Source organism: Loxodonta africana, chromosome 22, assembly GCF_030014295.1.
Source record: "Loxodonta africana isolate mLoxAfr1 chromosome 22, mLoxAfr1.hap2, whole genome shotgun sequence".
Classification (NCBI taxonomy): Eukaryota; Metazoa; Chordata; class Mammalia; order Proboscidea; family Elephantidae; genus Loxodonta; species Loxodonta africana.
Genome location: NC_087363.1, coordinates 32315039 through 32328672, shown reverse-complemented (window position 1 = coordinate 32328672; position 13634 = coordinate 32315039).

The following is a 13634-nucleotide window of genomic DNA, read 5'->3' as shown; positions in this document are numbered from 1 at the left end:
CGGTACGTTAAGGGTTAGCATTAAATTTAGGGTTATGATTTAGTTTAAGCCTAGGTCTATCGAGGGTTAGGGAAAGGTTAGGGCAATGGTTATGTTAGGATTAAAGTTAGGGTTGAGCAAAATATAGGGCTATAGTAAAGATTTTGGTTAGTTCTAGGACTACAGGTATGGTTTTGTTTGGGCTAGGAGTAGTCTTAGATTTAGGGTTAGGGCTATGAGCAACCTAGAGTTAGTGTTAGGGTGAATTTTATGGTTGGGATTATGATTATGGTTAGGGCTAGGTTTAGATTTATGGCTAAGTTTAGGGTTAGGGCTATGTTTAGGGCTAGGGTTAATTTGGGTCAAAGGCTGTATCAAGGACAAGAGTTATGATGAGATTTAGGATTGGGGTTGGAGTAAAGGCTAGGTCTTCAAGTAGGCATAAGAATAGTATAGGAATATGGTTGGAGCTAGGGCAAATGCTAGATATAGGTTTAGGGTTTGAGTTAGGACTGGTCTTAGAGTTAGTAGTAGGGTTAGAGTTAAAACTATGACTACTGTTAATGGTATGTTTGGGTCTGCTGTTATGGTTATGGTTAGGGCTAAATTTAGGATTAGGGCTAGAATTGAACATCAAGTGAAACAAAGAAGAGAAAGCTCCCATCCCATTCTTGAACTAATAAAATTCTTTGTACAGATATTCCCATTCAAGTACACGAAGTCAAGAGTGTTGTCCTGGTTTCCAACATACATTGCATGTGACAAGGACATGAAATTTCCACATACATTCTTGGATTGAGAAAACACTATGGAGATTCTTCCATTCAATTAAATAAAGTCAATATAGGTTTTCAAAGTGCATCTTATATTGTGAGCATGGCAAAGTTACCAATACATTTTTTGACTGACACATCACTACACAGATTCTTCCATGCAAGTAAATGGAGTCAAGTGAGTTACCCTATTTTGCAAGTACATCGTGTCTTACGAGAACGGGAATGTTCTTAATACATTCTTTGACTGAGAAAACACTATACAGGTTCTTCCATTCAAATGCATGTAATGAAGAGAGTTATCCTATTTTCAATGTACACTGTGTGTAACAATGATGGAAAAGTTTCCAACCCACTTTTTGTTTGACAAAACTTTCTGCACAGATTCTCCCATTTAAGTACATGAAGTTAGGAGAGTTTCTGATTATCAAAGTGCATGGGAATAACAAGGATGAGAACTTTCCCAACACGTTCTTTGAATGGAAATACAATATAGATTTTCTTCCTTGCAAGTCTATGAAGTCAAAATCATTTTCCAGGTTTTCAAAGTACATCTTGTATTACTTGGAGGGCAAAGCTCCCAAAATATTCTTTGACTGACACAACACTACAAGGATTCTCCCATGCAAGTACGTGAAAACAAGAGAGTTATTCTGGATTTCAAAGCACATCACGTGTAACAAGGAGAAGAAAATTCCCAACCCTTTCTTTGACTGAGAAAACTGTTTGTACAGATTTTCCCGTTTAAGTACGTGAAATTAAGAGAGTTATCCTGGTTTTCAAAGTACACCTCGTATAACAAGTACGTGAAATCTTCCGGTACATTCTTTGACTGAGAAAAAAAAGTACACAGATTCTCCCATTCAAGTACATGAAGTTAGAATAATTCTCAGGTTTTCAAAGTAACTCTTGTGTAACAAAGATAGTAAAGGTCCCAATACATGGGTTAACTGAGAAAATACTGCACACATTCTGTCATGCAAGTACATGAAATCAAGAATTATCCTACTTTTCAAAGAACGTCCTGTATTACAAGGACTGGAAAGTTCTAAATACATTCTTTGACTGAAAAATATTATACAGGTTCTCCCATTCAATGCATGAAATGAAAAGAGTTATCTTAATTTTCAGTGGACATCGTCTGTAATAAGGACAGGAAAGCTCCCGTTCCATTCTTGAACTGAGAAATCTCGTTGCACAGATATTCCAATTCAAGCTTATGAAGTCAAGAATGTTATCTCCTGGTTTCCAGCATGCATTGCGTATGACAAGGACATGAAATTTCCACATATATTCTTTGACTGAGAAAATACTACACAGATTCTTCAATGCAAGTAGATGTACTCAAGAGAGTTATCCTAGCTTGCAAAGTACATTGTGTCTTACAAGAACAGAAACATTCGCACCATATTCTTTGACTGAGAGAACACTGTACAGATTCTCCCATTCAAATACAAGTAATGAAGAGGGTTACCCTAATGTTCAAAGTACATCACCTGTAAGAACAGGAAAGTTCACAGCACATTGCTTGACTGAGAAGACTTTTTGCATCGATTTCCCTAGTGAACTACACGAAGTCAAGAGAGTTATCCTGGTTTTCAATGTACATCATGTGTAACAAGGATGCAAAAGTACCCAACACATCCTTTGAATGAGAAATACTACACAGACTTTCCTAAAAAAAAATGAACAATTAATTCAACAGAGTATTTCAAGTTTTTAAAGTGCATAGTGTATAACAAAAAAAAAAAAATTTTTTTTTTTAAGGGAATGGAAATTTCCCATACACTCTTTGACTGAGGAAAATTTTTACATAGATTTTCACATTCAACTACATGAAGTCAAGAGAGTTATTCTGATTTTCAAGGTACATCAGTATAACAAGGATGAGAACTTTACAAATATGTTGTTTGAATGGAAGCGCAACATAGATTTTCTTCAATTCAGGTACATAAAATCAAAATTGTTTTTTCAGATTTTCAAAGTAAGTCTTGTATGACTTGGAAGAGAGAGTTCCTAAAACATTCTTTGACTGAAAAATCGCTACACAGATTCTGCCATTCAAGTAAATGAATTCTATATATGTTTTCAAAGTTCATCTTGTATTGCAAGAATGGCAAAGTTCCCAATACATTCTTTGACTGGCGCTGTACTACACAGGATCTTCCATGCAAGTAGACAAAGTCAAGAGAGTTATCCTTGTTTTCAAGGTACATTGTATGTTACAAAGACAGGAAAGTTCCCAATCCATTATTTCAGATGATACTACACAGGTCATCCATTCGAGGACATGAAGCCAAGAGAGTTATCCTGGTTTTCAAAGTACATCAGTGTAACAAGTACTGAAAGTACCCAACACATTTTTTCAGTGAGAAATACTAAACAGATTATCCAAAGAAAGCATTTGATTTCACAGAGTTTTTCAAGTTTTTAAGGTACACTGGCTGTAAGAAGAACATGAATATTTCCTATACATTCTTTGGATGAGAAAACACTACCAACATTCTCCCACGCAAATACATGAATCAAGAGAGTTATTCTGGATTTCAATGCACATCCGGTGGAACAAAGATGGGAAGGTTCCCAACGCATTCCTTGACTGAGAATATTCTTTGTACAGATTTTCCCATTCAAGTACATGAAACCAAGAGAGTTAACCTGATTTCAAAGTACTTTATGTTGTACAAAGAAATCTAACAACTAATTCTAAAATTACTTCTACCACTAACTGTAACCCTATCTGTAGCCCTAGCCATAAACTTAACACTAACTGCAACCCGAAAAGTAACCCTAACATAACCCCAACTCTAACCCTAGACCTAAGCCTAACCCTAACACTAGCCTTAGCCATAAATCTAACCCTAAACCTAACCCTAGCCATATTAAGAATCCTAAACCATAACTCTAGCCATAATCCTACCCCTGATTCTATCCCTAAACCTAGCCCTAATCTTAGCCCTACCCCTAACTTGAACTGTAGCTGTAGCCCTGATTATATCCCTAAACCCAACCCCAACCCTATCCATAGTCCTAACCCTAGCCCTAACCCTAATGGTAATCCTAACCCTAACTGTAACCCTCAGTGTAGACCTAGCCCTATCCTTAATTCTACCCCTAAACCTAATGTGTACCCTAGCCTTAGACATAACCATAAATCTAACCCAAACACTAGCCCTAGCCCTAACCATAACCATAGCTAGGGTTAGGGTTAGGCCTAGGCTTAGGGTTAGGTTTAGGGGTAGAATTAGGGCTAGGGCTAGAACTAGGGTTAGGGTTAGGGGTTGTGGTTACTGCAATGGGTAGAATTAATGTTAGGTCTAGTGCTATGCCTTAGGTTAGGGTTAGTATTAGGTTTAGGGTTAAATTTAGGGTTAGAACTACAGGTATGGCTAAGGCTAGGCTTAGGGTTAAGGTATAGTATTAGAGTTAGGTTTAGCACTAGGATTACGCTAGGTTAGGATAAGAGAAATGCTTAGGGTCAGTTCTAGGGTGAGGTAGGGATTAAAATTAGTGGTATAATACTAGCTAGTGCCTATGCTGGGGTTAGAGTTAGGCCTAGGCCTAGGTCTATGGTTTGGGTTAGGTTTTTGTCTAGGGTTAGGTTAACATTAGGACTAGAGTTAGGGCTAGTGCTAGGTTTAGGGGTAGAAGTTAGTGTTAAGGTTAGAATTATGTTAGTGTTTATTATAGGGCTACAGCTATTATTAGGTTTTGGTAGAGGGGTAGGGCTAGGGTTAGGGTTAGTGTTAGTGCTAGGACTACCGGACTTGAGATAGGGTTAGTGTTAAAGGTGGGATCAAGGTTATGATTAGTATTATTGTCTAGGGTTAAGGTGAGGATTAGAATGGAGATAGTGTCTGGTGTTTGGGTTAGTTTTAGATTTTGGGGTAGTATTAGGGATATAAAAAAAAATGGGTTTAATGTTAGGGTTTGGCTAGGGCTATGCGAGATCTACCGTTAGGGTTAAGGGGAGGGTTTGGTTTAGTGTTAGTGTTAGGCCTAGGGCTAGGGCTAAGGCTAGGGACAGGATTAGTGTTGTACCGCATGTTCCTTCTTTCCTTCTTTCCTTCCCAGATTTCCTGTGTCCATTCAACAGCTCCTATCCGTTTCTGCCTTCTCATCTAACCTCTGGACAGGAGCTGCCCGTTTAGTCACATGTATCTACTTGAACTAAGAAGCACACTCTTTACGAGTATCATTTTATGTTTTACAGTCCGGTCTATTCTTTGACTGAAGAGCTGGCTTTAAGAATGGTTTTTGTTCTGGGTTGACAGAGAGTCCGGGGCCCATGTCTTCTGGGGTTCCTCCAGTCTCAGACCATTAAATCTAGTCTTTTTACTAGAGCTTGAGTTCTGCACCCCAGTTTTCTCCTGCTCCGTCAGTGGTTCTCTGTTGTGTTCCCTGTCAGGGCAGTCATTGGTGGTAGGCAGGCACCATCTAGTTCTTCTGGTCTTAGGCTGATAGAGCCTCTGGTTTATCTGGCCCCTTTTGTCTTTTGGGCTAATATTTTTGGGTGTTCTTCATTTCCCTTTGCTCCAGGTGGATTGGGACCAATTGATGCATCTTAGATGGCCGCTCACTAGCTTTTAAGACTCCAGACGCCACTCACCAAAGTGGGTTGCAGAACATTTACTTAATAAACTTTGTTATGCCAGTTGACCTATATGTCCCTTGAAACCATGGTCCCCAGGCCTCCACCCCTGCTACACTGTCCCTCGAAGCGTTTGGTGGTATTTAGGAAACTTCTTAATTTTTGGTTTAGACCTGTTGTGCTGACTTCCCGTCACCTAAGGTAATTCTTTTTTTTTAATCTAGTTAGTGAATTTCCCTCTCCCTCCCTCCCCACACTTGTAACCATCAAAGAACATTTTCTTCTGTGTTTAAACCTTTTCTTGAGTTCTTATAACAGTGGTCTCATACAATATTTGTCCTTTTGCAACAAATTTCACTCAGCATAATGCCTTCCAGATTCATGCATGTTATGAGATGTTTCGAGGATTCGTCGTTGTTCTTTATTGTTGTGTAGTATTCCACTGTGTGAATATACCATAATTTGTTTGTCCATTCGTTCATTGATGGGCACCTAGGTTATTTCCATCTTTTTGTTATTGTGAACAGTGCTGCAATGAACATGGGTGTACATATATCTATTCATGTGATGGCTCTTATTTCTCTATAACCTGTACTTTTAACTTTTAAAACTTTAGTCTTAATTGTGAGGTATTATGTTGCCTTTAAATATAGAAATTTCAACCTCTAAAACCATCACTGTAAGATGACATCAGTAATTACACTGACAGCAAGAGATATTAGCATGAACTCAATATCAAAAATAAATCAAGAATAATGGGAGTCAAAGAAAACTGGCAGTGGAACAAAAGAGGTGAATACATTTGGGCTCTTCTTTCCTTGGGTTACTTTTTATTTTAAAGTTGTGGACCTACCCAAATTTGCTCTTCTAAGAAAAAATATGATAGGTCACGGAAAGGCATTTGTTGCTTTAGAAAAACCAATGAAAATATGGTATTTGGGAAAATTTTTAATATTCCACTCTGACTCGACGGCATTGGAGCTGGGTATATTCATGTAACAAAAATAGAGTGATATAACCATATCCAGATGTTGACCATTTCATATTTATTGGTCATTTGCTGTTTGTTTGTTTTGGTGAGCTTGAAATACATATCATTGACCCATTTTTCTACTACGTTGTTCCTCTTTTAAATTAAAAAATTTTTTTGAAAAAAGTAAAAGATTTTAAATAAGTCTGTGTCCGGAGGCCCTCTATCTGCTGGGGTCTTTAGAGGGCTTAACAACCCCAGGCTGCTGCAGGATTCAGGGACAGACATGGCTGGCCAATGACAGCACAGCTGCTAGTCCTGGTCCTGCTGACTGCAGTGTGGGGTGCCCAGCCCGGGAATATATGGTCAGGACTTAACTTCTCAGTGTCTGCATGGACTCCAAGCACCACAAGGAAAAACCAGGTCCTAAAGACCACCTTTTTAAAGACCACCTAGGAGCCCTGGTGGCGCAGTGGTTAAAAAATCGCCTGCTAACTAAAAGGTCAGCAGTTCGAACCCACCAGCTGCTCCTTGGAAACCCTATGGGGCATTTCTACTCTGTCCCATAGGGTCTCTACAAGTCAGATTCGACTCGACAGCAACGGGTTTTAAGGACCAACTGCATGAACTGTGCAGTCACTGAAAGAAGACCTGCTGCTCCAGGAAGCCTATAAGGACACATCCCATCTGTACAGGCTCAACTGGAGCCACTGTGGAGAGAGGGCAACTGCCTGCCAACGTCCCTTTATTCAGGATACCTGCCTTTATGAACTCTCCACCAATCTGGGGCCCTGGACCCAACAGGTGGAGCAGAACAGGTGCAGACAGCACATCTAAACGTGCCCCTGTTGGCACTGGAGGGAGTACTACCACACCTCCATCATCAGCAAGAGCAACTGGCACAAGGGCTGGAACTGGGCTGCAAGGTATGACCAGTGTCCAGTGGGGGCTACCTGCCACCCCTTTGATTTCTACTTCCCTCTCCTACAACTCATTCTGTAAAATGAAATCAGGAGTCTTTCCTACAAAGTTAGCAGCTACAGCTGAGGGAGCAGCTGCTGTATCCAGATGTGGCTTGACCTGGCCCAGGGCAACCCTAATGTGGAGGTGACAAGGTTCTATGTTGTGACCACGAGCACTAGGACTGTGCCTTGTGGGGATGGTCTCTCCTGCTCACCCTGCCCCTCATGCTGCTCTGGTTGCCCAGAGGAGCTCCTTCTACCTTCTGATGGCTGTTCAGCTCCACAGCTCCCAGCCACTCAGTTCCTGCTCCATGATGGGGTCTCTGACAGCCAATTTATGTAAATAGATACCTTTGCTCCCAATACAAAAGATTTGCAAAAGGGAATGTGATGGAAAGTAAGTTTCCTTTCAATGATATACTATATTTTGTTACTTATTAGGATGGGAATGCTGTTTATAATGTTCTTCTGAAATGTTTTTAGATATTTTAAAGGTATTTAATATTTCCTCCTCTTTTTTGACTAGTAAAATTTCAACCTTCTTTCTTAGTTTATTGATCTCCCCAGCAAAGCAACACAACATAAAATTGCAGGTGCCCATTTCCCATCAGCCAATGCCTTGCACTCTGTTTCCTATCACGGCCCCTCTAGCCGTGATATCTGAGTCTCAGGTGTAAGACTGTCCACTATATGCCATCTTCCAAGAAGTCTTAGCTCTTGTCTTTCTGCGCTTCACCCCAAGTGATACTCCTTAAATTCTTCTAATTTGGTTTCATTGTGCTTTCTGCAGAAAACATGTCCTCCCTTGCTTTACTAATTTTGTTTGGGTCTTAGAGAAAAATTAATTCTTTGTTTTGTTTTGTTTTGTTTTGTTTTGTTTTTGTGGGTAATTGGAGTAAATTGTGATGTGTAGTTAAAAGGAAAACTGCTCTAGGACATTGAGAAATTCAAGGAAAGCCGATCAAATAGCTGTCACATGTCTCCCCAAGGTATGGCATAGACCTGCTTTGGAGATCTTTTGCAGAAAGAGCCTTGTCTGAAGGGGAGAGAGTCCCTCAGTCTAAAACAGGGTCAGGATCATCTACTCGGTTTGCTGTGACCAAAGTTTTCCATGGCTTCATCACAGGAGATTACATATGGGTGTTTTGAGCATCTCCTAGAAACAGCCTGAACTCTGGGAGTCTGGTTTGGACAATTCATTTGGGCCTGTTACGGCAATCTAAGGAGCCCTAGTGGCACAGTGGTTAAAGCAATTAGGCTGCTAACCAAAATATCCACAGTTCAAACCCACCAGCTGCTCCACTGGAGAAAGATGTGGCAGTCTGCTTCTGCAAAGATTTACAGCTTTGAGAACTCCATAGGGCAGTTCTATTCTGTCCTATAGTGTCGCTGTGAGTCAGAATCAATGGCTGTGGGTTTGGTTTTTGGTTTATGGCCATCTACTTCCGAAGAATCAGCCATTGAAAACCCTATGGAACACAATTCTACTCTGACACACACCAGGTTGCCATGAGTTGGAGTCGACTCCACTGTAATTGGTTTTTATTGTCTTTGGAGTCCTCTGTTCCAGGCTGAATGATGAGTTTTGAGTTTTCCTTATTCCCAGAAAAGCATTTAGCTTTCCCATATAAACTTCCAGATAAACATGGTGGTATCTGGCTGGACTGCTGGTAGGGAGACGGGGAGGTGGAGAGGAATTGATGGGAGTACGGTGAGAATCAATCCAGTTAGGTTCAATAAGCCCATCCCCCTTCCCCAGGCCTCAGGTCATCCCTGGAAGCTCCAGGTCCTGTGGAAATTGGGGATGAGGCTTGGTGATAAAAAGGGGAATAAGTTGAAAGTATGCTTACAGGGTGATTAGAACCCTCAGTCTTCTCCCCCAACCTTGCACAGACAAGTCACAGGAGAAGAGAGGCGTATTCTCTGGAGAAATTAGACCTGAAAGTTTTCACACTTGGTAACACATTGTGTAGTGGAGGATGTGTGAGGCACTGGGCTGAAAACTGGAAAACTGAGAGGATTAAATTCTACATACTGAACTGTGGGACTGTCAAGGTGGCATGGCATCTGACCTTGTCTAACTTCACAAGGAGGAGAACAGAGAATCAAGATAAACAGCAGCCCAAGGCTAATTCCTATGAGGTGGGGGTCAGACATGCCTCGTCTGTCCAACTGTTATGGATTGAATTGTGCCCTCCCAAAATATGTGTCAACTTGGCTAGACCATGATTCCCAGTATTGTGTGGTTGTCCACCATTTTGTGATCTGATGTGATTATCCTTTGTGTTGTAAATCCTAACCTCTATGATGTTAATGAGTCAGGATTAGGGCTAGCTATGTTAATGAATGTTAATGATTAAGGACTCAGTCTATAGGATTACACTGTATCTTGATTCAATCTGTTTTGAGATACAAGACAGAATCAAGCAGAGAAGAGAGAGACCTCATACCACCAAGAAAGAAGTGCCGGGAGCAGAGCACATCCTTTGAACTCAGGGTCCATGAGCTGAGAAGGTCCAAGACCAGGGGAAGATCAATGACAAGGACCTTCCCCCAGAACCAACAGGGGAAGGCCTTCTCTCTCTGTTGGCTCCGGAGAAAGGTCCTTGTCCTCAATCTTCCCCTGGTCTAGGAGCTTCTCAGGTGCAGGGACTCCGTGCCCAAAGGACATGCTCTGCTCCTGGTGTTGCTTTCTTGGTGGTATGAGGTCCCCAACTCACTGCTTGCTTTCCTTTCCTTTTATCTCTTAAGAGATAAAAGGTGGTGCAGGCCACGTTTCAGGGAAACACCCTTTACATTGGATCAGGGAGGTGACCTAAGTAAGGTGGTGTTACAATCCCACCTTAATCCTCTTAACATAAAATTACAATCATGAAATGGAGGACAACTACAGAATACTGGGAATCACGGCCTAATCAAGTTGATACACACATTTTTAGGGGGACATAATTCAATCCATGACACAGACCATTCTCACAGTTATGGGGTTTATTAGGGAAGTAACAGGCTACAATTCAAGATCAGGATCAACTTGGAAGTAACAGGAACAACTCAAGATTGCAGTTCTTTGATCAGAACAGCTTCATCTTGGCTGCTGCTGCCGGCTCCCACTCTTGACCTTGTCTCTGCTCTGCTTGGGCAAGTATTAAACAAAGCTCTTTAGCTCTGCAGTTAAGTGCCCAGAGATATCCCGGTCTTCCAGGAAGTCCCCTACTTAAGGTGCTCAGTTTAAGCTTAGCAGAACGGCAAAACTGACCAATCCCATCATTACGGTTCCATACAATTTATTTGCTGGTCCCACCTCCACAAGGGCTCCAAGCACCTTATATGCATTATCATCAAGCTGTCCCCAATCCTCTTGGTGGGCCACAAGCACCTTTATGCATAATCCCACCCAATCATTTCTCAGGAGTCACAAAACCATGGCTAAAAGGGTCATATTAAAGTAATTCACCACACAATAGGGACTTTTAGCTCTCTTTTTCCATCCCGGTCCCAGAATGCTGGCAGCCAATTTTACATTCCACCCCACCACCCATGCCCCATTGCACCCAGGAAGTGACTGGCAGATTCTTATTTGGACACACTGGCTCCAGAGAAAAACTTTTCAGATATTGACACTTGGAAGTTTCTCAATGAAAAAGCCAGTCACCTTGCAGTGAAGACAAGCAGCTGACAACTTCTTCACACACACACACACGCACACACACACACAATCCAAACTCAATGCCATTGAGTTGATTAGGACTCATGGTGACTCCACGCAGGGGCAAATTATCAAATAAACAAGATAAGCATGATGCTCACTTTGCTTACCAGATCATCTGTAGTGAACAACTTCTCATTTTCTCACCACATCAAAGAGTTAGCTCCTAGGTATGGCTGACACCTGTCTATCTCCCAATCACATAGCACCTACCTACAGAATCAAGGCCTCCTTTCAAATTTACAATCCCTGACAGAGGCAGATGACCCAGTAAGCAAAGGAAGCATGGGTATACTTGTGCTTACTTACTAATCTGTAGTGAACAATTTCACATAGGCTTTACCACATAGAAGATACTCGTAACACTAACAAAACCATAACATCTATATTTAACCATAACCCTAACCCTAAAACTAACCCAAATCAAATCCTAACCCTAACCCTAAAAGAAACCCTCACTTTACCCTTAGCCGTATCTCTAGCGCTAATTATACACCTAAATTAAACCATAACACTAGACCTAACCCTAAACCTAACCTTAACCCTAGACCTAACCATAACATAAACCAAACCTTAACCTTAATTCTAATCCTAGACCTAACCCTAAACTTAAACCCAATGCCACCCGTAAACCTAACCCCAACCCAATCTTAACCCTAGACCTAACCCTAATTACAGTCCTAAACCTAACACTAGCCCTAGCCCTAATTCTACCCCTAAACCTAAACTTAGTGCTAGACTTAACACTAATCATAATGCTAACCCTGACTTAGCACTAGCCCTAACCCTAAGACTAGCCTGAAATCTAACCATAACCCTAACTTTAAGCCTAACCCTAGCCTCATCTCTAATCATAATTCTACCCCTAAATAAAGCCCTAATCCTAGACCTAAATCTAACGTTTACCCTAATCCTAAGCCAAACCATAACACTAGCCCTAGCTCTAGCCCGAAACAAAACCCAAACAATAAATCTAACCCTGGCACTAGCCATAATTCTACCCCAAATTTAATTCATACCCTAAGCCTAGACCTAATTTTCATCTTAATCTATCCCTATACCTCACCTTAACACTAGACCTCACCTGAAACTAACGCTAAACTTAGACGTAACCCTGATGCTAAACCTAACACTAATCCTACCAGTAAGCTTAGCTTTAGCCCTAGCCCTAATTCTAGTCTTAACCCTAACAGTAACTCTAACCTTAAACCTATTCCTAGCCCTAGTCCTAATTCTATCCTATATTTAAATTGTGCCCTAACACTAGATCTAAACCTAACACTAATGTTAACCCTAACAGTAACTGTACTTGTAAGTGTAAACCTGACTCAAGCTCTAGTACTAGTCCAGGGCCAAATTGTAACCTAATTTTGTTCCTAACCCTAGCTGTATCACTAACCCTAACTAAACCCAACACTACCCTAATCCAAGCACTAGTTCTACTTGGAATTCTAACCCTAACCAAAACCATACTCTAACAATTACCTAGCCAACATTAAACCAAAACCATACTCTAACAATTACCTACCCAACACAAAACCTAGACCTAATCCTAACACTAACCCTAGCCCTAAAACTAACCCTAACCCTAGTCTTAGCCTTTGACCTGACCCTAACTCAAACCCTAAACCTAATGGTAACCCTAACCCTAATCCTAACAATAACCCTAACTTTAACCCCAACCCTAAACAACCCTAAACCTAGCCCAAGGTCTAGCCCTAGCTCTAAAGAAACTCGTATACCTAACTCTAACCCTAATCCTCGTATTACCACAACTTTAATTCTGCCCATAAACTGAGGCAGTACTCTAACCCTAGCCCTAATCCTAAATCTAACTTTAACACTAATACGAATCCTACTCCTAACCCTCGTCCTAATTCTACCACTAAAAGTAGACCTAAAAATAGACCTAACCCCAACTCTAACACTAGCCATAACCTTAAACATAACCCTAAACCTTTGCACTAAAATTAACCCTAACCCTAACTCTAATCCTAAACCTAACCCTAGCCATAACCCAAACCCTCACCCTAGCCTTAGTCCTAATTCTAACCCTAAACATAACCCTTAAACCTAACTCTAATACTAACCTTACACCTAATCCTAACTATGAAATTAAAACTAATCCTACCCTTAGAAATTGTCCTATCCCTATCCCTAGTCCTAACCTTAACTCTAGCCCTAATTCAACTCCTAATTTTTATCCATGCCCTTACCATAGACCTAACCCTAATCCTAGGATTTACACTAGCCCTACCTGTGACACTAACTCTAACCTTATTTTAACCATAGCCTTAGCCCTAATTCTAATCCTAAACTTAACCTTGCTCTAGCCCCAGCGGTAGCCATAACGATAACCCTAAACTTAACCATAGCCATAGCCCTGACCCTAACCCTAACTGTAACCCTAATAGTCATGGATTAAATTGTGTCCCTCCAAAATGTGCATCAACTTGGCTAAGCCATGGTTCCCTAGTATTGTGTAGTTGTCCTCTATTTTGTGATCTGATGTAATTATCCTATGTGTTGCAAATCCTAACCTTTACGATGTTAATGAGGCAGCATTAGAGGCAGTTATGTTAATGAGGCAGAACATAATCTATAGGATCACATTGTATCTTCAGTCAATCTCTTGAAATATAAGACAGAGAAG